Source organism: Cuculus canorus, chromosome 3, assembly GCF_017976375.1.
Source record: "Cuculus canorus isolate bCucCan1 chromosome 3, bCucCan1.pri, whole genome shotgun sequence".
Taxonomy (NCBI): domain Eukaryota; kingdom Metazoa; phylum Chordata; class Aves; order Cuculiformes; family Cuculidae; genus Cuculus; species Cuculus canorus.
Window position 1 is genome coordinate 78,611,371 of NC_071403.1, and position 24,028 is coordinate 78,635,398.

At 38.8% G+C, this 24,028-nt stretch overlaps 1 long non-coding RNA gene across 15 annotated transcripts in view; it reads left to right on the top strand.

Annotated features, from left to right (window-relative positions):
* Nucleotides 1-1,142: 1,142 nt before the first annotated feature.
* Nucleotides 1,143-24,028, top strand: part of LOC128851802 (uncharacterized) — a 512,727-nt gene continuing 489,841 nt past the window's right edge. For all 15 annotated transcript variants that reach the window (XR_008449259.1, XR_008449269.1, XR_008449267.1 and 12 more), the window contains exon 1: nt 1,143-1,214. This is a non-coding gene — a long non-coding RNA (uncharacterized LOC128851802). The remainder of the gene's footprint in view (nt 1,215-24,028) is intronic.

The following is a 24,028-nucleotide window of genomic DNA, read 5'->3' on the forward strand; positions in this document are numbered from 1 at the left end:
TATTGCTCTTTCTACACATCAGCAGCACAGATAACTCTTGAGATGCTGTACGTTTTGTAGCTTTTGAGGACCTCCTAGAAATAAATGATGGTTAAATAAGTATTCTGGAGAAAGCAGGAGGCAGTGCTCTTCCTTACACAAAAAGTAACAAAATAGAAGCAAGGAAGGATTTCTAGAGTCTTCAACACAATTCCTGAGGATGTGGTGCTTATAACTCCTTGCACACCTCGTGGGAGATGTGGAGCACCAGGTCCTTCTCGGGTAACTGATGTGTTTGGAACCGCAACTCAGCCTCCTGCATTCTCCCAGGGCGCTTCCATGAGAGCCCTGGGAAGGTGAGATTTGACAGGATCAGGTCTGTGAAAAGGGATTTATGGACACTGATGAAGTGCATTCAAGTCTTTTTCAGGAAGCATGGGCATAGGAAATATTCAAATATTTTCAAATGGAAAACATGCTGTGCAGGTATGGATGCAAATGGAACACCTCTTACTCATGCCAGCACTTACTGTATATTTCCTGTAACAAAAGTATAACTGCATTTCCTGACGCAGAATTCCTACATGACAATGATAACCGGTAACAATGACAAGATTGCTTTCACTGCGAGCTTGGCTTTTCGGGAAACGCAGTGAAGAAACTTACATCTGGACGTTTCCATGTGTCTCCCACACAACACGCTGCTGATGCTTTAGGACAAACCCTGCCTTATGCCAGGACAGCGCAGGGCAAGAGCCGGGAAGCTCTGTCCTCGCTATCCCCGACAGCGGAGCCCCGGCTGCAGCGAGGAGGAAAAACCGCAACCCGCAAACCTGCGGGAACAACAATGCCTCCTATACCCCCCCCCCAACCCGATGTGTTTATACATAAATATATATATATACACACATAAATATGCGTACAGGCAGCAGCTGTTAAATGCACCTACTAAATAACAACCCTTTAAACAAAACCCAACACCCCCCACAAGCCATAATGATGATGATGATGATGATGACGGGAGGGGGGGAAATAAATAAATAAAAGCGAGCGAGAGCCGGCGAGGGAGAGGGAGGCAGGTTCAATTATCTAAACAAAGAAATCATGGCGGAGTGTTTACATTTGGCAGCCCAAAGACTGTCGGATTACGGAGCCCCCCCCTCCCCAAACCCACTCGTTCCCCCCCCCCAGCACAGCTGCCGGAGCCCGCCCGCCGACACCTCGCCGCGGCCCCGGTAAGTGCGAAGCTTGCGGCGGCCGGACCCGCGCCCCAGCCCTCGGCTCCGTGTGTGTGTGCGTGTGCGTGTGTGTGTGTGTGAGTAGGGTGGGGGGAAGGCTGGCTGCGCCGCCGCCGCGCCCCCCGCGCCGCGCCGGGCAGGGGCAGCCCGTCCCCGCGGCCGCCCCGCCGCCTCCCCGCCCCGGGGTCACGGCACTCGCTGCCGGCTCCGCCCCCGCCGGCCGCCCGGGGGCTGAGCTGCTGCCGCTGCCCCTGCCCCTGTGCCGCGCGCCCGCAGTGAGCGGCGGAGGAGAACGGGCGAAGGGGCTTCCGAGAGCCGCAGGGCGAGCCGTGGGACCAGAGGGGGCGGGGGGGACTGGCTTGGCACCGAGACCCTCTCCCCAAAACACCCTCACATCCAAAGACAGATGCCCTTGTCCCCCAGTGCCCTCTCCCCTCAAATGCCCTCTCCCCCAAGTGACCTCTCCCCCCAGATGCCCTCTTCCCCCCGATGACCTCTCCCCCCAAGTGTCCTCTCCCCCAAATGCCCTCTCCCCCAAGTGCCCTCTCGCCCAAATGCCTTCTGCCCCCAAATGCTTTCTCCCCCAAGTGCCCTCTCGCCCAAATGCCCTCTCCCCCAAGCGCCTTCTCCCCCAAATGCTTTTCCCCCACAAATGCTCTAGTTCCTACGTGCCCTCAGCCTCAAACACCCTCACCTTCACGGGTCCTCACCTCCAAACCCCCTTACTCCCAAACCCCCTGCTCTCAGTGCTTGCGTTCCAGTTTCCCTCTCTCCCAAATGCCCTTTCCTCTCTATAGCTTTAGACCCAAATAGCATCATCCTCAATCTTCCTTGCACCAAAACATCCTCATTGCTAAACACTTCTTCCTCTCTGCCCCCCTCCCTGAAACCCTCTTGCCTCCAACTTCCCTTGATCAAGTGAGAAGTTTAGCTGCTTTTGGTGTTCCTCAACACCTCCCAACCTCCCCAGCCCCCTGGGCCCTATGAAACAGCCAGAAAGGCGCCTGGGTCCCTCCCCCTGCCAGCAGGCAGCCCCCACACTGCCGATGTGACACTCAGCCCCTTATAGGCCACTGCTGTGAGATGTGGAAATGACCCTTTCAAGCTGGCTGCAAGTTTTGCTCCCATGCGTCCATCAAAAAGTCCCCTGGCCCCAGACACATCTCAGTGCTAGAAAGCTGTAAAACTAAGTTGGCACCTCTGCCCTCCTGGATCTGGCTAACAGGCGGTGGCTTCCCTCTGGTTACGTGGTATGGGCATATGGGCTATGTATCCTGCTGCACTGCACTCATCCTCGTATCCAAGTGTTGAAGAGGTGGCAACGTTCGTGCATGTCACTTCCAGGGTTTTACAGGCTCTTCCGTCAGGATAGAGGCTGGGAGCAGAAGGACCAGCAAAATTACTACTGTGAGAGTAGGACATAAGGGCTGGGGAAAACAGTTGGCTGGGTCCAAACTCTTTCTGACACAATGCTGAACCTGTGTATGTTTCTACGGCTCTGTTCCTGAATGTCCCAAATTCGGACTGCTTTGAGCTATGTCAGATTGAGAGAGGTAGAAAAGCTCCGTCGTTATTTCTCTTTGAACTGCTTGGCTTAAAACGTCTGTGGAGATCAGACTCATGAATGAAAAAAAATGCCTGATATTGTAAAGTTATCAGGCACTGTAAAATGAAAAAGGGGGTTGGGACTTTCCGAGTTTCCACTTCTTCTGGTCATCCATGTTTCTTACAAGGGAGTAGGTTTCACAGTTGTTTATTGACATAGTGTTGGGAAGCCTGTGTTCCTATCAACACAGTGGTGGTGCACTGAAAAAATGTCATAGCCAGAAATGTGGAGATGCTTATCCCTGCCGCTGCTGGGTGTGCTTGTACAAGGACTGAGGGTTTGATTCTCCCATATGAGTGTTTCTTCACTGGGTTTATGGGAGCTCACAAGGCACTAAGGCAGTGTCAGAATGGCCTGCAAACCCTGTCTGTTGCACAAGATCCATCTCTGCCTACAAACCTTCAGCAGCTGTCTTGCATTACCAGGTGTTGCAGTGACAAGTAGCATCACAAAGTTACAAAGTGCAGTTTAGCACTAAGTATTATATCATGCAAAACTTTGGCTCTGAAGACAGCAATAAAGAAAATTGTATTTCCATTGCTCAGAGGGTCATTGCTCAAAATCTCACTTTTCCTTTTCTGTCCTTATTCCATTCTCTCTGCAGCTGCATTTCCCTACATCCACATTTAGGCCAGGCTTTTCTGGGTTTGTATATTCTGTGGATAAAAGGCTTGTTGAGGAAATTCCCTATACACTTCGATTTTTTGCCACTTTACTTCCTGCTTGAACTATCAGTCTCTGAAGGTCTGAGGCTGTTTTCTCAAGGAAAGCTCTTAATTTAAGTGGCCTGTTAACTGTTAATTGCTGTTCTGTTCTGGCTATTTACCTGAATATTATGTCAAACCTGCTGTTCTGGTCTGGAGGCTACACTGGTTATCTGCTCTGATCTCTAAACTGCTGCTGCTTTCTGCTGTGTTATTAAAGACTAAGGTAGTATTTTTTTTCTAATGCAAACTGACATTTCCTCAGATTTAAGGATTTTATTGAGCAAGCTGTCACACTTGAAACTGCTTATACAATAATCTCAATTTTACAACTGGTAAAAAGAGACAGTATTCGAAGAACTTTGTTGTTTCCTGTTCTTCAGTGTGGATGTGTTTAGAGGATAAAACCACTTGAAGCTGGACTAAACGATGAGGAGTAGATGGAAAAGAATTAGGTGGAAGCTCCTCCTTATCAAACAATGAACATTGGTATGCTCAGTGTAAGCAATGCTTGAACTTTTAATGCAAGCTTACCAAGCTGATTGGAAGTTTGGAGAAGGTCATGGTATCTCCAGGGTTGTCTTGAGATCTGTGCAGTTATTGCAGCAGTGGCAGTACCAGTGAAATTCCATCCCTAGAAACAATGTTTTTCATTTTGGTAATTTGTAAAGTTAGGTTCTGCTTTCTGGTAATTAGCTGTATAAAATCAATGCCATATTTTGGCTATTTGACTTGGATTGTCACAGAGAAATGATAAAAAAATGCTGGCAGAACGGATATCATTTTGTCTCAGAGTGAAGAGAGCGTTAATGGAGCCAGTTTCCTTTTGGTGTGTGAATGTACTTTTTTGATTAATGAGAGTTCATTCGGGTATTGAGAGAAGAAGAGACCTCTCAAATGACGCTGAATCTGCTTCCCCACTATGTAATAGAATGAAACTCTCAGGCTGTCGCTGGACAGTAAGATATTCTGACATGAATATATATTTTGGAGCTCTGCACAAAATGAGGATTTCATGCATAGGCAACACAGTGTGACAAGTCATATCCTGTGTGACCTTGTGCTTACAGTATAAAGTTGTGTAATAATGTATTCTGCTAAATTAATACACAGAATAAATAGAACATACCTCATTTTTATGCTAATAATGGTATTTTTCAATTCTAAGCACCTTTTATGCTAAGACCTCGAAGTAAATTGCAGGTAGGAGTAAACCAAGCTTCCCAACACCATTGTGAATTTTTGTATTATCTTTCAGAGACTACTTGGAAGGTATCTTTATTAATTACTGTTATTTAATGCTGTTTTCATTATTGTCTGATTTGCTTACTCTCTGATACTCTTCTCTCTCCTACTGACAATAAAATAGGATCTTATGAAACTGAAAGAAAATAAATACTTCAGTTTCAGCCACAGGAATGGACAAGGGTAACAACTGACATTGATTCCTTAAGGAATTAGCAGAGATTTTTCCAGTATTTTATGTGGCTGGAACATAAAGTAAATTTGGGATCACTGTGATGTTTGGTTCATCCTATGTTGTAACTGTAGGTGAAAGGCTGATAAGACTTTACAAAAAGGTTAGCTGAGGGAGCAAAAGAAACCTAAATTATTTTCTTTAATTTGAGTCACAAAGGGTAGGATTTTCAAAAGTGTTGATTGCTGGCTTAATTCTACTGTCATTAATGTCAGAGGTAAAACTGTCGTTTACTCCAATGAAAGACGATTTAGGACACTGATGAGTGCTTTTGTAATCCTGTCCTTTATGTTCCTGTGAATTGAATCTCCAGTATGTGTTCCTTATAAACTTCATCACCGGATCTTATTCTCTGTCATACCCCTGTATGTGGAAGCAAGGAGCATTTCTGGAATAAGAATCCAGCTCATAATGTTCTTCAGTGGCTTTTCTCCATTGATGCCAGTAAGGTTGTATGGACAGTCAATTAGAACAGAATTTACTCTAACTTATTAATACATATTTACAATCTTAAATCCAGTTTAACAGAATGTTTTGTGGTGGAACATTTACAGAAAGAGCATGTGGAAAAATTATCACTGAATGTATTAAGCACAAAGAAAGCATCCCTATACTGCTGTTTAGAAGCAACTGACAAAACAGAACATATTACAAGAAACTATCTTTTTCATTAAGTCTGCACAAAATGAGGATTTAACGCATGGGCAGCACAGTCAGTCCCAGTGGTTTAGTGCCCGTAATCCCACCTTGAAAATGGCTTCACAATAATAATTATACAAAATGGACACTGCTTCCAATTTTGACATGTCTACTGCACACACAAGTAACTGCTGACACAGAAGGCAAGATCTTATTTTATCAGCTGCCTACTTCCAGAGGTGCAGGTATGTTAACCTTGCCGTAAGGTTTCTGGGCTTACACTGACATCTTTCCGCTTTGCCTTATTTTGCCACAATAATGCAGAGCATGTGTGGCAGCAACCCTCACTTTGGCATGCTCAGACTATCCCTGGACATTAAGATACTATGACATGAATATATATTTGTGAGCTTTGCACAAAATGAGGATTTCACGCATAAGCAACATAGTGTGACGAGTAGTATCCGGCATGACCTTGCAAATGCAGGCTGAGCTCCAGAATAAACAGCTCAAAAGAACAAGGAATATAGCAGATTCTTGTGTTCTGAAAGGAAATCCTGTCATTCGGTTCCAAACTTGCAGTGAGTAGCCTACAACTCTTCCTACCAAGTTCCTAAAACTTAACCTGCTTTGCAGAAGTGGTGAAGTACTCAGAGAACAAAAATTTCCAACTGCTTTTAGAAAGGCAGAGTTGTTATTGTTACAGAAAATCCATAATCATCAGTGGAACTCATCACAGAGAGCTGAAAATCCTCTTTGTGGCCATAGATTTCAAAGCTCCCAAGTTCCAGATGTGGAGTGCCATATCTCGTTTTAACATGGCTGCATTTGTCACTTGTTTAGGCTGTATTTCCTATTTCCTATTTCCTATACGTTTTCTTGTCAGCTTTTTTTTATTGCTAAATGAACGATAGGCTTGGATTAAACATTTTTTTCTGCCTTTCAAAAGTAAACAGTGTGACCTTTTTAAAGCTGAAAAAACCCATATATTTTACTGATACCTATAGGAAGGTAGGAAAGTGTCTCACACACCTCTCTCCCTCACAGTTAAGAACAATCTGGTGCAATGTGGCCCCTTGTCAGAGCTGGCCTTGGTTATGGGCAGCCAGACCCCTGGGTAGAGAGAAGGCGGAAGAGATTGCAGAGCTTGTTGGTGCAGCTGGAGTCCTGACAAATAATAGACCATACTAATGTTGCCTATAATATAAATATTATTTATGCACAGCTAATGACTCATCAGTGTTAAGTTTTCTTTAAGGTGGTCTTTGAACAGATAATGTTATTGTACATTCTTGTTCACGGAAAGTAAAATGAAATGAGGTCTTGGAATATGCATGGTATCCTCATTTATACTATCAAAGACGCATATTATTCAGTGTATTTTTGAGTTCTTTATTGTTTAAAGTTTTAGTGGGTTTTGTTGCGTTTTTGGGCATAAAACTGAGTCTGAAGTTACGAGCTTCTGGTTAGTTCTGGAGCGTAAAGCCCTTTAGAAACAAGACAGAAAAGGATCTTAAGGGGCCACCTTCCTTTCTCAAAGTCAGGGTAGCTGTGTCATTATTTGCGAAAGTTTGTTCACTCCATTCTTAAAAACCTTCTGCCACAAAGGTGTTGCAGTCTTCCTGGGCAACCCATTGATCTGAATCTGTCTTGCCATATTGAATTACCACTTGTCCTGTCTAAACTGGACATAAAGAGGAGCCTGTTCACTTGCCTCTGTCTTTTCATGTATCCAAAGATCATTACTGTGTCCCTACCAGTCATCTATCTCCTCTCAGGACTGAGCAATCCCAGTTTCTTTTGCTGTTCCTCAGAAGTCAAGTTCCAGGCTTGCTTCCATTAGTCCAGATCCTTCCTGAAGGGTAGAGCTGACAGCAGGACTCAGTCTCACTCCAGCCATTGCCTTACTGTCTCTCATTATGATGGAAATTATTTTGGTTTTATCAGTGCTCTTGTTTATCTTGTTTTTATCAGTACTCTTGTATAAACATCCCACTGTAGTGTGTTCTGTTTAGGTTTGTTTCTTAGGACTTTATTATTACATGAGGCTTGTATACTATCAAGAAAGTAGCATTAGTGAGAATGAGTAATATATATCTTAATACAGCAATATACCTCATTTGTATGCTATTTTTTCTTTTATGAGTTTTATCTTCCCTGTTCCTCCCTCCTTTTCTAGCTGAGGAGATCATTTTAGGTAAATGACAATACCACTTCTATCTCCAGTGTAAGGATGGGATTGTTTCAAGTGTAACAGAGTCCCATCCTATATAACTGTCCTATATATTTACAAAAATAAGTTGTTCTGCTTTTGCTTTTGCTATCGTCTGTTAGGAAAATCATGCCTAAATGTTAGAATTATTGATATATAGATGCAGACACAGTAGATCCTAGACTCAATGCAAACATTTTGGCCTACGAATACATTAATTTTGCTTCCAAAAAGCATTGTATAATGTATAATATATTTGATAATATTTCTTAAATTGTGATGTCTTTGAGGTGGGATATTCATAAATGTTTGCAGAGCACCTAGTATTCATGTCATGATTGAGACCTATGGATAGTCTAAAACCATAAATATTTAACGGTAAATATTCATAAACACTTCATAAGCTATAGAACTGTCTGCTCCAACTTGTGTCTTGCATAAGATGTACAGAAATCAGAATGCAAGTGTCGTGACTGAGTTTATAATGTGTGTGTTTCTGCCCTAGTGTTTTAATTCAGACCAAGAATGCTGTTTGGAAGTGATCAGGCCCATTTCCGGCACTCATGTTCTCATCGTGGGATGGTCTCCCAGACCTGAAACTGGATTCCTCTAGAATTAAACTGCACCAAAAGGTTGTGTGGGCGCATGCATAGTGTGTTCCAGCAGCCTGGGAGTATTCCTTTCATGGGACCAGTCCAGAACTAGGCTGTAGTAAAGCACCTGAAAAATATGTAAGAAGGACATTGGGTCCTTCTCACTGTTTTGTTTTACAGATCATCTCGTTTCCCTGCTTTTTCTGCTAAAGTGGACATGGTCCTTGGTTTCAGAGCTAAGAGACCATTCAAAAATAAACTTCTCACATTGCTTTATGCTAAGTTCACTGCTTTACTGAAAAATCTCTAAGGAATATTCTATTGGCTACCAACCCCTAACCACAGTGATATATGCTGTACTTTATTAAAACTGTGAAAGAAATGACAAAAGGATTTTCCTTTGACTGTATTTATGAATTTTTGTGGGAAAGGCCAATTAATGGAACTATTTGTGGAGTCCTCTGATTGAGTTTCATTTGATGACCCTGTGCTAAGATACCTAGCAAGGCAAAGGCTTTACTATATGGTGTTGCAACCATGCAGAGAGTTACTTTAAGTGACCTATGAAAACTTGACAGAATATTGACTAGATGGTATCCATTTAAAAATGGCTGTCATGATGTATTGACAGCAGCACTAGCAAATAAATAATACATATTTTTAAAATTTCTGTAATTACATGTTTACCCAATAGGCCAGAACAGCTCTGTCCCAAGGAGCTGATGCAGTCTGACTAAATAATACATGTTTTAAAGTCCATAATTACATATTTAAGCGATAGACTATCGAGGAAATAATGCACATTTTAAAAAGTCCATAATTACATATTTACATGATAGTCTGTAAATTCTGTAATTACTTATTTACACAATAGACCATAGCAGCTGTTACAGTCTATTATGGTAACTCATAGAATTATATTATGGATGTTTTTATAACTTAAAAAATAAGTATATTTAACCGGAAGACTGTATTGTTAGTCTTAAAAAGACTCCACAAACCTCTAAGATAAGAAAATCTGCGTAAAAGGAAAAATTAAGGTGAGAGAGAAATTTGTATTCCTTCAGTGATAAATGTCTTTTGTTAGCATCAGTAATTTAGGATTTTTCATTAATTTCAGAATTTCTTTATTTAAGGAGCTGAAAGATAAATATGCGGCATTATATGATTACACATTCCTTATTGTCATGTAGACATTCAATTTGGATAAGCATTTGGGATTCTTAAAACTCTTTAGTTCCTGTTCTGCTCTTATTAAAATCAGTGATAAAACTCCCATCAACCCTGGTTTCAGAAATCATTTATATCGAGGACAGCACTTAAACATGTACTTGAAATCAATGGCACTTAAGCATCTTTTAAAAATAAGCACATACTTAAGGACTCTCATGAATTCTGATGGACCGAAACAGATGATTAAATGCTTTCCCGGATTGGGATACTGCATTCCATGAAGGCAGAATTGGAACCTTTCACATACGCGGCTTACTGGTGGGCCACAGCTTTTTTATTGTTGGAGATATGGCTTCTCCCTGAGGAAGAGCTTTTTTAACATGTTTAACTACAGACATACGTGTGTAAGAATCAGTGACATAGCAAATGTGTTGCTGCTTCTTTGTTCTTGTATATATTCATGGATTGAGAATTCATCCACTGTTTTCCATAGCTCAGCTGCTGAATTTATTCCTCATGTTAAAGACTAGATCAATACACCTAAATGAGACTTCTGTCCATAATTACTACTAAATAGCAAGGCTAAATCAAGTAAGTCAGAATCTGACATTTAGCTCAGCCGGACCTTATGCATTTAGTAACGAAACAGAGTAGGAGAGAAACCTTTGATCCTCACTGTTAGTTTCATTAGAACATTTGAGTTAAGAGAATTTGAACTGTTGGGAGCCTCATTTATAGACAGGCCTTAAATATAATGGAATATGCAAGTATGTTTTAACAATGGTTTGAGGCCAAGGTGTTCAGCTGCACTATATAGGCTGGTCACATATTTAGATTGAAAGCTTTGGGTAAAGGGATGAAGGTTTTGTCTCTCCATGGCAAAGAATAATATCGCACCAAATTTAGTAAAGAACTACCTATCCAGAAATCAAGCAGCTGTTTTATCAAGTGCAGTATGCAGAAACTGATTTGCGCAGAGAAAGAAAAGCCTCAATAAGATATACTTCTGATATTTTTAGCTATGGATCTTCCCTGATGTTGTTACTGAGACCTACTCGCACATATGTATATTTGGCTAAATGATCTAGAACTTCAAAGGGCAAAGGGAAAGTCAGAATCAGTCCTTTGTTAAAAATATAAAGATGGTAGAAGATATGATTACATAGCAGGAGCCTAATTCTTGTCTCTTGCATGGTGCTTTTTACCTGTGTAAAATAGACTAACAGCATAGCTGACTGGTTTGTCTTTGAAACCAACAAATGAAAATAAGGAGCATAAGGGATTAGAGAATCACATGTGAAAGCAATAACTTCAGGTTATTATATTTAAATGATTTTGATTTAAAAGCTTCTTCATTCCTTTTTTTTGTTTTTTTTTTAATTCTCAACAACAAACCCTTGCATTTGAGGAGTAAAAGATCTCTCTTTCGTTGGACAGCCCTGTGGCACTCAATGCAATTAGAATAATCAATCCTCTTCATATAAGTGCTATCCCTCTGAAACTGTTGAGGTCAGTTTCTGTGTTATTTTTCTACTCTGTTTGCCATTAAAAAATACATAAACACACATAAACATTTGCTGTTTTTGTAACACTTCCAAGCTTTTACACTTGACTTAACATACAGGAGTGAGTTGTCATCTTTTACGTGTGTTGCCTAATTCTGTGAGTTACTCAGATTCTTTCAAGGTTTTGCAAATCTTCAGCTTTTCACCAGGTGAAAGTTGAGAATTTTCACGTCTCCCAACCTTTTTTTTCATACAGCATTCATCCTTACCAGGCAGGCATGTTACCTGCCAGAAGTTCTGTTACATATTATTGCTAAGTAAAGATTTTTTGTAGCAGTTCTCAAATAATTCTGACCTGAGGTTGCATACATCCAGAAGCACACAATATAAATTTACACAAATAAACAAGATGTGTTGCACAATACAAGCTGTATAAAGGAAAAGTTATTTTATATGGTTTTTGGGTACAAACCAGCTTATTTTAGTGTGAAAAATCCCACTGGATATTCAGGACAGGGAGTATTACATGAAGAAGGCAGGCAGATTCCAGCACAATGTATTTGCCAATAAGAAGTACTTTCCACTTGTAATTTTGTTAATAGTCAGAAGTAATTTAAATTCATCATTTATCAATAAGTCATTCTATCAGCAGTGTTTCCAAGAAAAGTTAAGGTCCTCCTCGTTGGATTGACACAACACTTTCTCCTTCAGAGACAGATAAATTTAGTGCAGAGTAATTTGTCTCACATGGCATTTTGGAATGTTCCTGAAAAATTAGGTTTGAGGCTAAAGTAAGACTTTCTTGCTGTCTCCATGTATGCAATGGGAAAGGATGTATCTTTTTGAGAAGACAGAACCAGACTTTCCCCAGAGGTGCACAGTGAGAGGGGAAGAGGCAACAGGGGAAAGTCTGATTAGGTATTAGGAAGAATTCATCACGATTTATCCTAGTCAAACACCGGAACAGGTTACCCAGACATACTGAAATCTCATACCTTTGCAGATTTTTGCACTGGGAAAATGATAAATATTTCTGAGACAAAACATTGTGAAAACCTATATGTGTAAATTCCTCTATTCTGACTATTATGATGAAGAGGAAAACTCCAGATTTAGGGGCAGATTTAGGGGCAGATTTAGACTAGACATGAAGAAGAATTTCTTCACCATGAGGGTGATGAGGCACTGGCACAGGTTGCCCAGGGAAGCTGTGGCTGCCCCGTCCCTGGAGGTGTTCAAGGCCAGGTTGGATGGGGCCTTGGGCAGCCTGGTCTGGTGGGAGGTGTCCCTACCCATGGCAGGGGGGTTGGAACTGGCTAATCTTTAAGATCCCTTCTGATCCAAAACATTCTATGATTCTATGATTCTACAGCTTGCTATTACTAGTGGTTTGTCAGCAACTGAATGACTCCTTGCAGGCAGGGAATGCCTCCTTCCCCATACCATCTTTTCTATAGTTTGCTTGCTGTTCTTTTAAGATCTGCTTAGTTTTGGATTTGGTGATGCCAGGTGAGGAACATCCCAGGAAGTGAATGACCATCTTTTAGAGGCTTTTCTTCTTGGTTCTTTATACCCTTTGTTACATTGAAGAATTTGTGATTATATTGAAATGACTGGGCCTCTGGGAGAGGGAGTCAAATTATGCAGAACAGTTGGTCAAGAAGGCTTGTATTATAGATGAATAAACTGAGACTCAGAGAAGCTAAAGGACCTTCTCAAGGTGCCTCTGGGAGGAAGGTAATACAACTAGCATAATGTTGAATTTTGCTTATTTTGTCCCATGAGACAAACAGGACAGTTTGGTAAAGATAGTTCTTTTCCTTCTGTCTTAAATGTGTTCTGAGAGATGAACTTGATGAATTTTGGTGCTTATCAAAGCAAAGGGAGTTTTACTTTAGCTTTAACTAGAGTGAAAGACAGTGTGGAAAGGTGTTGTTCAAGCAAGCCCTCACAGCTGTATTAATGGACTTCAAACCTGACCTGCCGCACCCCCTCAGTGAACTGTCAGGCCTCTCTAGTTCAAAGAATATAAAGGGGAATTGAGCTATAGTTAACAGGTTCATCTGTTTTTCTGTTGTATGGAGTCTTGACTCTTTGTTTTAAAGGATGTTGGAAAAAATAGGAAGCAGAGAACTAATCCGAGGGATAATACGAGGAGCAAGAAGAATGTCGTTTGAGGCAAAATGACTGTAGCTGAGAACTTTCCATAGCAGCTGAGCTGAAGGGCTGTGGTTCTGCCCCGCTGAGTCCCACAGAAATATAAACAGTCAATTAAAATGATATGTGTAAGAAAGACCAGAGGAAAGAAAAAAAAGTAACAAATTTTCAGATAAATTCTGTTGAAATGTAATGAATGTCATCCTTTCTCTTGAATCTTGTTGAATTTCTACTGCTTTTGTTCAAAGGATGTATGTATTTAAAATGCAACTGAATACTGGTTAGTGCATAATGGTTAAATAGGTCCAGTTTTGGTCTTAATAGTTTTATGGTTATGAATCTAAAATGATGATATCAATAACAAAAAATAGGTGCCTTTGGTGAGAGTATACAGTGTGCGTTACATACTAGTTGTTTGTGTATTGTTCAGATAACCAAAATAGCTATTTCCCAAATATTTGTATACTTTCTTTTCAAAACTTGATGTTTACACACACAAAGAGAGATGTGTCAGCTGTTGTTCTGTAGAAGCCCTGGATAACTAAAAAATAAAAGAAGTCTTGTTCTCAGCAATGAACAGTGCATGTAAGTGATTGATCCCTAATATATTTTTAATATATTGGAGAATTCTGAGCAAAAGATAAGAAAATGCATCACTTTGTATAAGACCTATTAATATTCACAGGCTTGTGTTTTCATAAGGTCCAGCCCAGGGTCTTTACATAATCACAATGAACTTTTAACGAGCATTGGTACATTTTCTATACACCCAAACCAGTTTTGGGTGCATAGTAGTCACATATCAAAAACATGAAAATGACTAGTGACTAGTTTTAGGGTGGCTGAAAATTTGGTGTTATCTTCATCCACAGCTATCACATAATTTCACAACTGCATTTGTATTCAGTCAATGGTGTTAACACTGTAGCTTTTGTGCTAGTTCCTGTAATATTTCTGAATGCTATCATAATAACTTCTCAATCACTTGCACCTCTTAATGATTCATAAATTCCTTGATTGCTATGAACAGCAAACTATAATAGCACTATAATCAGGACAGCATGCTAAGGTATAGCAGAAACTTCTGCTGCCTGACTACCTCCAGCTTTCCTTCATTGCCTGACTAAATTGTTCAAAATGAGGTTTTCACTACAATTTGAAACAAGGAACTCCCGAGTTCAACACGAATACCAGTGAAGGAGACCATGCTGAAAATTAAAAAGCAAAATAGACAATAACATGTAACAGATTTCAAATAGAGTAAATGCAAGAGCATTCACGGTGTAATAGGCATATTATTAACTGTACCATAATTTCTCTTTTCCCTCTTTCAGTCATTTGGTTCTTTTAACTAACAGTTTCCCTCATCTATCTCCTATGCCTTGTGTACACTGCACACGTGTTCTGCCACAGTGATACTTTCCAGTAACTTTTTCTGGGGTGCTTTAACAGCTTCATTTGCAAACACAGAGACTTCAGAGAACCAGGCTGCTAAATGCTGGGTTTTCCACCTACCATGACTAAATCAGTCCTTTAAAACTGCAGTAGGTGAAACATCATAGGCATGACAAGTCACAGGTACTATAATCAGATGATTCTGATTTTTATTAGTTTTTGTTGGGTTTTTTTTCTGTACTTCGTTTTTTCACCCTGAGCTTTTAAGAAACTACTTCACTGAGAATTAGGCACCACATGCAAAATCTTTTCTTGAAACTAGTGATATAGTTTAATTGTATTCCATCTCTGCTGATTAAAAGCTTTGACTGTTGGCTGGCCATGCCATTTCATACAATCATAGAATCATAGAATGATTTGGGTTGGACAGGGCCTTAAAGATCATGCAGTTCCAGCTCGCTGCCATGGGCAGGGACATCTCCCACTAGACCATGTTGTCAGTCTGCTTGAAAGATGTTCATCATAAAACTCATCATTTTTTGGTAGCTTTCTCATCTGGTTCGCTAGACATGGAGAAAAGTCTCCTCACTTCTAAGGATAGGCTACAAGATACTTAATTTAATAAATAAGCTTGCACTGCGCTGGTTCATGTTGAGATGTGCTGTGTATAGAAACAGAGAGCTGTCAATGTGCCCCTTTCACAAGCTGTTAAGTCATTAAAAAATAAACCTTCATTGATCAGAGTTCATTCTGTATGGAGTGATTTTTCAGATGTGCTCAGTGCCGGCCTAACTCTGCGTCTGTTGAAGTCAATGGGAATTCTACTATTAACAACAGAATTAGGCTAGCTGAGTACTTTTGAACATCAGACACTTCATAGATTTTTAGTATTTTTTTAATTGGTCATACATAATTTTTGCTTTACTAAAACAATTTATGGCAAACCTCTTTATCTAGGCATTAACAATGAAACAGGTATGAACTCCATCTTCGTTCTTCTGCTTCAAAGTAATCCCTCTAATAACATTGAATGGCATCCTGCCTTGAAGCCAATGGCAGCTGTGTCTGATTAGGAAGGAATGTATAAAGTAGAATGTAGAAAAAACAATTTGGATGTAAAAAAAGAAAACACAACATCTCGTTGGTATAAGAGCATTTGTATATCAAGGCCTGAAGTTTGGCTGTCTAATTTTTATTTGAAGAGATTATTTTCTAGATTGGCAGTAACTATATCTAGATTAAATGTGTAAGTATTTTTTCACTCACACTATTTTGTACTGAAAATGTTATGTGCCAGCCTGCTCTGTAAAAGATACTGTCTTCTATGGCTGGTGAAGTTAAGAAATAACTTTCCCCTTTCCTCTTGTTCATGATATGTTTCCTTTTTACCCATCATTTTCCTAGTTCTGCAGCAATCACTATACCATTCCACTGCTTTTAACTGATGTGTTGATGATCATTTAATATAACTTTCTTTTAAAAGGAGCTACTGTGCTGGAAAATTGGAAGTTAAAAAAATGTGCCTATTTTTAAGGAGTATTCTATTGCAATTAATTTGTGATTTGTAGAAATCACATGTATTATTAAAAGAAAACTCTTAACCTATTCTCTAATCTACTGGAATGTTCAAGTATATCCAAGAACTGTGGCTAAAGTTTTATCACTTGACCTTTGTACCAATGGTGTCATCAATTGTGTTGGATTAGGACTGATGTTATTAAATATTCTTGTGTTTTAAAATTGAGTGAACTATGGACAGATATTGCAGCTGATATGCTGCTATCTAGGGTAATCAAGATTTTAAAAGTCTGGAGAGGAATTTTAGCAGCATCTGCCAAAGTTGAGTAAATTAACAGGCTAATGAGAGATTGAATTCTTGGAAATGCATTCAGAAAGCTGTTTTGGGGGTTTTATTTTGTTTGTTTTTTCTTTTCTTTTTTTTTTTTTCCCCTCCCTTTTTTAATTAATAAAGATTCTACATTATCTTTAACTCTTCTGGCCGTCTCTGTGTTGTTATGAACATATCTATGAAAAAGTCTCCCTGATAACGTGGCCGTTGAATCTGATGCAGTTTCCACTTATATCAGTGGCAATACTGTGGCTAATTTCAGGGGGCAGTGGTCAATTTCTTAGAGTGATAGGATGTTTAATATTACTCAAATATGACACCAATAAATCAATGGACCTGGTTTGTTTAGAATATTCTGATTCCACTAAGGAGGAAGTGCTCATTTTAGATTTGCTAAAAATATGAAAGAACTTCCTAATGAGGACTGACCAAAGAAACAAAGTAGGTAGTTTTAGAGCACAATCAAAGGAAAAGATCATTTAGTGGCTTACAAAAGGTTGAAAGCTAGAGAGAAATAGTTGTGGAAGAGCTCTGTTTCATGCTTTATAGCACATCACCCCAATGGTAATAGTCATAGGTAATGTCTTGATTTCCTTTTGGATGGTATGGGGTTCTTTTTTATCCTCTTCTGAAAGTTCTCTAATTTTTTTGAGTAAGGAATAGTCTATCCTAAATGTGCATTGACATCAGTGAAGAAAACCACTGATTTCTGTAAAGTCTGGGCCAATCCCCAAATCCTTGAATATGCCAGCATGTTCTCGTATTTCTTTATATTACAGTGACAGAGAAAATTCAGGTTTTCTTCTGCCTTCATTTGCAATTTACACTGGGTTTTTTAAAACCTGTTTCCTCTTCCCAATTCTTCTAATGGTCACAGGGCTGGCTTCTCACCTCTTTCTTTTGTAAAAACCAGAAGTTTCGAATTAGTGGAGTACATCAGTATGAGAGACTTGAACTTTAATGCCTTTCAAGGGTAGAGCCCCTTTGCTTGTTATTTGCTGCTACTTTTATTACCATAAATTTGTCTTCACTGAATTAATTCATCTTCACTTTTACTCTGCCGGTTCTTTAGTCTGTCTGAGTGTACTTCACTGATTCTGAATTTTGTCCCATTTCTTTTCATTGACTATCCTCCTAGTTCTTCTCTTTCAAATATACCCTGTCATCTTAGTGATTGCTCCCGCACTTCCTGACCTTGTAGATTAGTCTTCTATGTGTTAATCTGTCAGACGCTTTTCTAAAGAGTGTGGAATATATGCTTGTACCTTCCATTATGATCAATAATTTGTAATTCTTAAAAAAATGCTGAGGGCATTTTTCGGTGTGATATCCCTTTGGTGAGCCGTGCTAGCAATCTGTCTTGCAGCTATACAAACTCTTAGTCATATTGTTTCCTGAAATAATAATGGTACAAGAGTATGATGTAAACGTGAAGTCAGGGTTTTGTATTTTTCTTGATAATGGTTATCGCTAACCTCTCTTCAGTTCAGCTCATATGTCCGAACAGGATTTAAATAGATCTGCTAATGATTCTTCTCTCTCTCTGACATATCCTTCTGATTTCTGAATTAATTCTGTCTATTCCTGGAGTTATGTCAACCTTCAGATTTCTAATTTCTTGATGAGCGGTTTTGGCAGGTTACTCATTTTCTTTGGTGTTTATTCTTCCTCCTCCAGGAAATTTATGTCTGATCCTGTCATCAGTCCCAACCTTAGTTTATGGACAATAAGATAGAGGGTTCATTTTTAAGCAGTGTCCCCTTCCTGTTAGTAAACTGCCATTTGCCGTTTCATAGGTATGCTGCTGTTTCTCTCTGTGACCTTGTGCTCTTTACGTGCTTGAAAAGAAGCAAATCTTTATTTACAATTTCCTCACCTTATGTGAACTTTTCCTTTCATTTTTCCCCTTTGCTTTTTTTATCTGTATGTTACCATATTTTAACTTCATGCTATAAACTTTCCAGTTGTCTTCTGTATCTGTATTTTTATACCTTAAATATTCCTTTTTCTTAAACTAATTTTCTCACATTTTCCTCTTAATCCAAAATATATATATATTTAACATGTGATGTTCTGATGCTAGACAGCACATATAACCTTCGGGCATGTAATAATTGACTTTCAGTACTTTCCATTTCCTTTTCTGTCCTTTTCCTCCAATGCTATTTTCCATTCAGTCTCACCCACGGTTTCAGTAATCCTCTTCACTGAATTCAGAGTTTTGATTTTTTGTGTGGATGTATTTTTGTCTCATTGTCATCTTAATTAAAACTGTAACTAGATTGTAACCAGTGCTGAATTGATTCCAATTATGTCCTCTTCTGTTCACATCCTAGGTGAAGCAGTAATTCCTGCTCTCATCCTTCTATGTACTGTTTAAAGAGACAATCCCATCTGTAAAACGTGTTTAAAAGCAGTTATAAAAGCTGTTTAATGGGCAAAATTTCAACCTATGGTCCTGTATCTATCCAAGGAGAGGGTGCAACACGGAAGCATAAATGTAGGGTGCCCAGGGCAACACAGCCAATGTGCTTTAGCACAGACCACTGGTTGTCACTCATGAGGAGTGGGGATTTTCCTGCCTGGATTGCCCTGTTGAGACTGCTGCAAGGTGGGAAGGAGCCTGCAGCAGCTTTAGGATGGTGGCTCTGGCAATGCAGAGCACCTCTGGTCTTCAAAGGGGACATACTCTGCAAGAAAGCAGTGACAGAGGCAAATGAATGTCAACATGTCCCTTTGACAGTGTAGGGCATCCTTATAGTACCAATAACTTCTTTTAGCTGTCTTAGCTATGAAACTGAGCTTTGGAGAGTAGTTCATAGAAATCTGAAGTTGTATTTTAACAATAGGTATCTAGCCTTGCTAACAGAAAAAGTAATTTATTTTGCAGTCTCTCTTCACATATAATAACACAATCACATATAGTAGATTCTGTCCTTCTGCACTTTGCTATACAGTGTTAATGACTGGCACTTAAATACTTTACAAATTGAATTGCACTTGTATGAGAAACTGGATTGATAAAATAAATTACTATATCTTATAGGTTAAGGCTTTGGTTCTGCAGTTGTAGCTGTTACAAATTACCTAAACCCCTTTTTATATTGCATTTCACATGGCTATATTTTACAACTACTCTAATAAAAAATTCTATACAAAAATTGTTTGATATTAATAGTAATCATTAACAACTTGATAGATTCTTGTTAAGAGTATTTGCAATACATTTAATCTTATTAAATTCAGCTCTGAGTTGTTTCTTCCAAATATTATAGCTCTTTATGAAGCTAGCAGTATAAAGAAGAGATTTCAACCATTTTCGGCCAGGAATTAGGTTTAGCTTAATGGATCAATTCTTTTCTTATTAAACCGAGTCTGACCAATGCCAAGTAATACATTCAGCATTGATCTTTGTCTCACCCTGCTGTAGCTTGCGTTCTCTTTATGTACATGAAAAATAAGGTGCCAAGAATGAAAACAATGTCTGTATAATACAAATATAGAATTTTTCAGACTTCCGTTCTGCTTATCCTTTCAGTGTGTTATTAATGTCTTGTTCAATGCTTTTCTGAATAGTATTTTTTAAAGGAACTTTTCTTGTCATAAGGATATTTCTCCTTTTCTGTAATTAACAAAAAGCAAAATGAGTAATAATAAAAGAGATTAATATACTGGCTGACGTGAAATTTCTGATAGGGATATCTCATTCAGTTTTAGAAGGCCTATGTGTATGTGTTCAATTTTATATGTATGAGGTTAACATAGTGAAGTTTAATCTCTAAACAAAGGGAACCTTCTTAACAAGTGATCTGAAGCAGTGGCCTCTTGGTCTGTTTTATAAAAATAATTTGATTTAATCTGAAAGTTGAAAATTATGTGAAACTAGAGGCACAACAGTTCAGATAGTGATAGAAGTTGGGATGTGCTCAGTGTTTCTGCTAAAACTCATTTTTGCACACCTGAAGTTCAGAGATAAATGCTTTGTGAAGCCTGAAATTTCAGATAAAGTACAGACTGGAATTCATGAGAACTTTACCTTTTTTAAATTGGTAAAAAAATTCTCATTTGCTATACTAAGATTTCATACAGGGTCAGTTTCTAGTTACAAACACACTTCAGGTTTTGTTTGCATCATGAACCTTTTTCTAGCATTCCAAGTGTACTCAGTGGCCAGATTTTAAGGGAAAATATGGGTATATTTGTAAATAATATCATGTAAAAGTTGCTATCTTATTTTTCTGTATCCAGAATTGCTGCTACACATTTGTGAAGGCAAATAATGATGAAATAATATATTAGAACTGTATGCTTATAATGCCAGATCAGTATATCAGTGTTTGCGAGTTTCATGTTTTAAATACTTTTCACATTTCACATTTTGAAAATGTGATGTATTTTCAACATAGTCTAGGCATTTGAAAGAGCTTATTGGACATGTACGAACTACTGATTATATAAAGAAAGACATACTGGGAGTTAAAGATGCTAGTTCCTTTCTGCATTTGTATTTACATATTTGTTCTTTGAAGGAGTGATTCTGAATACGTTTTTGTACAGCTGATCTACGTTATCTGCTTGGTTGTCTCTTTTATGTCACAGAAAATGTTATATGGAAATGTAGAATCCTCTGTGACTAAATGACAGACTCCCACCTTTGGAATTAAATACGCGCTGCTTTCTGAGCTTGTTACTAAGAAGCAAAATAATCATAACACTTACATAAATACAAAATTCCATCCTGTAGAGGGCAATGGTACACATAAACGTAATGTAGAGTGTTATACCAAACACAACAAGCAACTGAGACTTGTAAATCCTCATAAAGTCTATAATTATGATCTAGTCCTAAGTATGAACTTGTGAGTTTGCTCTTCTACACTGTCCCGTGTTCATTTAAAAGTTTTTTTTGGGGGGGTGCATTGGTTATATCTAAGTATTTCTGGAGTTAATACATTATAGAAAATATTTAAACATTAAGGAGCAATACTGAAATCTTTAAAGGAGATTAAAGAGTATCAGTGCCCAGTGTTTAAATATTTGAAGGAGTATCAGGCATGTCAGCAGAAGGGACTTAAATGAGAATGAACAGGATGGTATGTTTGAAATTAATGACTGTTTTGTGGCTTAGAATGGCCACAGAACTCTTTGACTATGTATCTACAGAAGTCAGACATATCAGGTTCAAATGAGAGTTAGGAATGAATTCAGAGTTCTATTACTTTCCTTCATGTCCAAGCTTTACAGTAGTTCTGTGTCAATAAACTTTTGTGTCTGTTTCTCACTAGTTATTCTTAGCTATACGTCTCTGGTTTTAGGCATGGTACAGGGACAGCATTATTATCTGTGGTAGCTGATCTCTAGATCAATACTGGGTAAAGTATCCATAACAGTTTTGTTGATCTGCTTGAAAAAGCTTGAAGGGATGGATAGGAAGGTCCTTTGGGGGTCAGCTTCCTTCTGTCTGAGTAATAAGTATTTCTCTCTCTTCCTAGGAGGGCAAAGTAAGACAGTCTGGCATTTTGACTAATATATAGATGCCATTCAGTTTTGTATATTCCCATTCAACTCAAGTCTCTGTAGTTGCTCAAGCTTAGCAGATATAGGAATGGGAGTGAGAGTCAGTTAGTTGAAGTTTTATCCCAGCTATAATACAGTCTGTTCTTTCTTGTAAGCCTCACTTTCTCATGGATCAAAATGACAGCTTTGCCTTTCGGTAAACATCTGCTTGATTTTTGCCAGTGGAGTTCACTTTTTCAGCTGTTTTGAATGAGCTGCTGTTGGCGCACTTGGACTACCAAAAGATAGCTGTTCCAGGTTCTGGTGGACATTTGTTTTCCTAAGACTTTACAGATGTCTGAAAGAGTGGCTTAATTTCAGAAAAAGTGTGCACCCTGGGATTTCTCACTGACTTTGCATTTTTCATTTACTTCAGCTCCTCTTTGTTTCAACTTTCTTCATTCCAATTCGACATGAATCCCTGCCCATTGCTGTTCTCAGCAATATTTATTTTGCACAGAGAGAGAGACCTGCTTCTCATTCTGATAGAGACATTGTCTTAAGGTTCCATGTTAGTGTACACCAAAGGCAGGCTGACTGTGTCACCCTTCATTTTGTTGTCTCAAAGCATATTTGTTTAATATTTTGAAAAGTTAAATATGCAACAATAGGAGAAAGAGGACAATTATATCATATTCGCTGAGTACAATGCAAGTAAGTAGATGCTGTAAGTAAAAGATGACATCTTTTCCCTTCTGGAATTATGTATATATCCATAAAACTTACTTAGCTACACAACCTTGACCTGGTTTGTGGAAAATTAACAAGTGTTTTTGGCTGTCAGATAGAGGCCAGGGATTTCACATATGTGCATTATAAATGTAATTCTACCCCTGTAGCCAGTGAGCACTCCTTTTTTTTTTCCACACTGTTTCCCCTTCAGTTGGCTGATTGACCTGAAGCAACTAACTGCTGACAGAAAAAGAAGAGAAAAGAAAATTCAGAACATGAAGCTTTGGAATTTTCAGATTAATAAAAGACAGGTGGGAAAGGGACAAGGTTATACAAGGTAGTCAGAAGACCTCAGCAATGGGTGCAGAAGATCTAAACCTGGCTGCCTCTCTGTTGATTGTGTATGTGCTGTCTCCAGGATAGAAACTTCAAAGGTCTCCTGTAAGCCAAAAGCAAACTGCAGCAACTGTGTTTTGCTGTCCCAACTTTTAGCTCTGGAGTACACACATATGTAGCTCAGAAGCAGGAACAGATGATAAGCTATTGTTTTGAATAATTAAATCTTGTGGGTGTCTCTTGCTATTCTCTTTAACCTTACTTGTTTTGGTTAGAAAATTTTCTTAAGTTTAATGTATATGTGTGTCTGTAGAACAGCATTATTTTGTTCTGTACTAGGGAAACTTGTAGGCATTGCAATAGGAATTGGATGCAAAAATCTGGGACCGCATGGGATTTAAATGGCTTTGCTTCTAAAACAGAGTTGCTGTCTGCCTTCAAACAAATGTCTGAAGTGGTATTATGATATGAAATCTACAAAGCTGTTGAAAGAAGATACGTTTCAAGTGTGTAGCTTTAGTGCCTTGAGAACAGGTAAAATCTAACCGAGATATCACATATTCCTACGCATTGTTAAAAGTCTTCTGTTTTCTGCAATGCGGAACTTCAATATTTTTCCATTTTGCCTTATGTAAGGCATAAACTTTCAAATACCATCTAGTCTGTCAAGCTCATAGTACATATGGCTTAAAACTGAGAATCATGTTTAGATACAGATTTTTTATGCATATGAATGAACTGCTAGTAATGTATTTGTGTGTAAACAGAATGGGTGCATTGCCTAGACTTTTAACCTGATAAATGGCAGACCCATAATAACCTTTTTTTGACTAAATACTTCATTTCTTAACCAAGCATTTCACTTGCTGTAATAGCAACATATTTCTAATTTTTTCCCTGTTTGCATACAGGGCTGCTAGGACAGCATACAGGATTA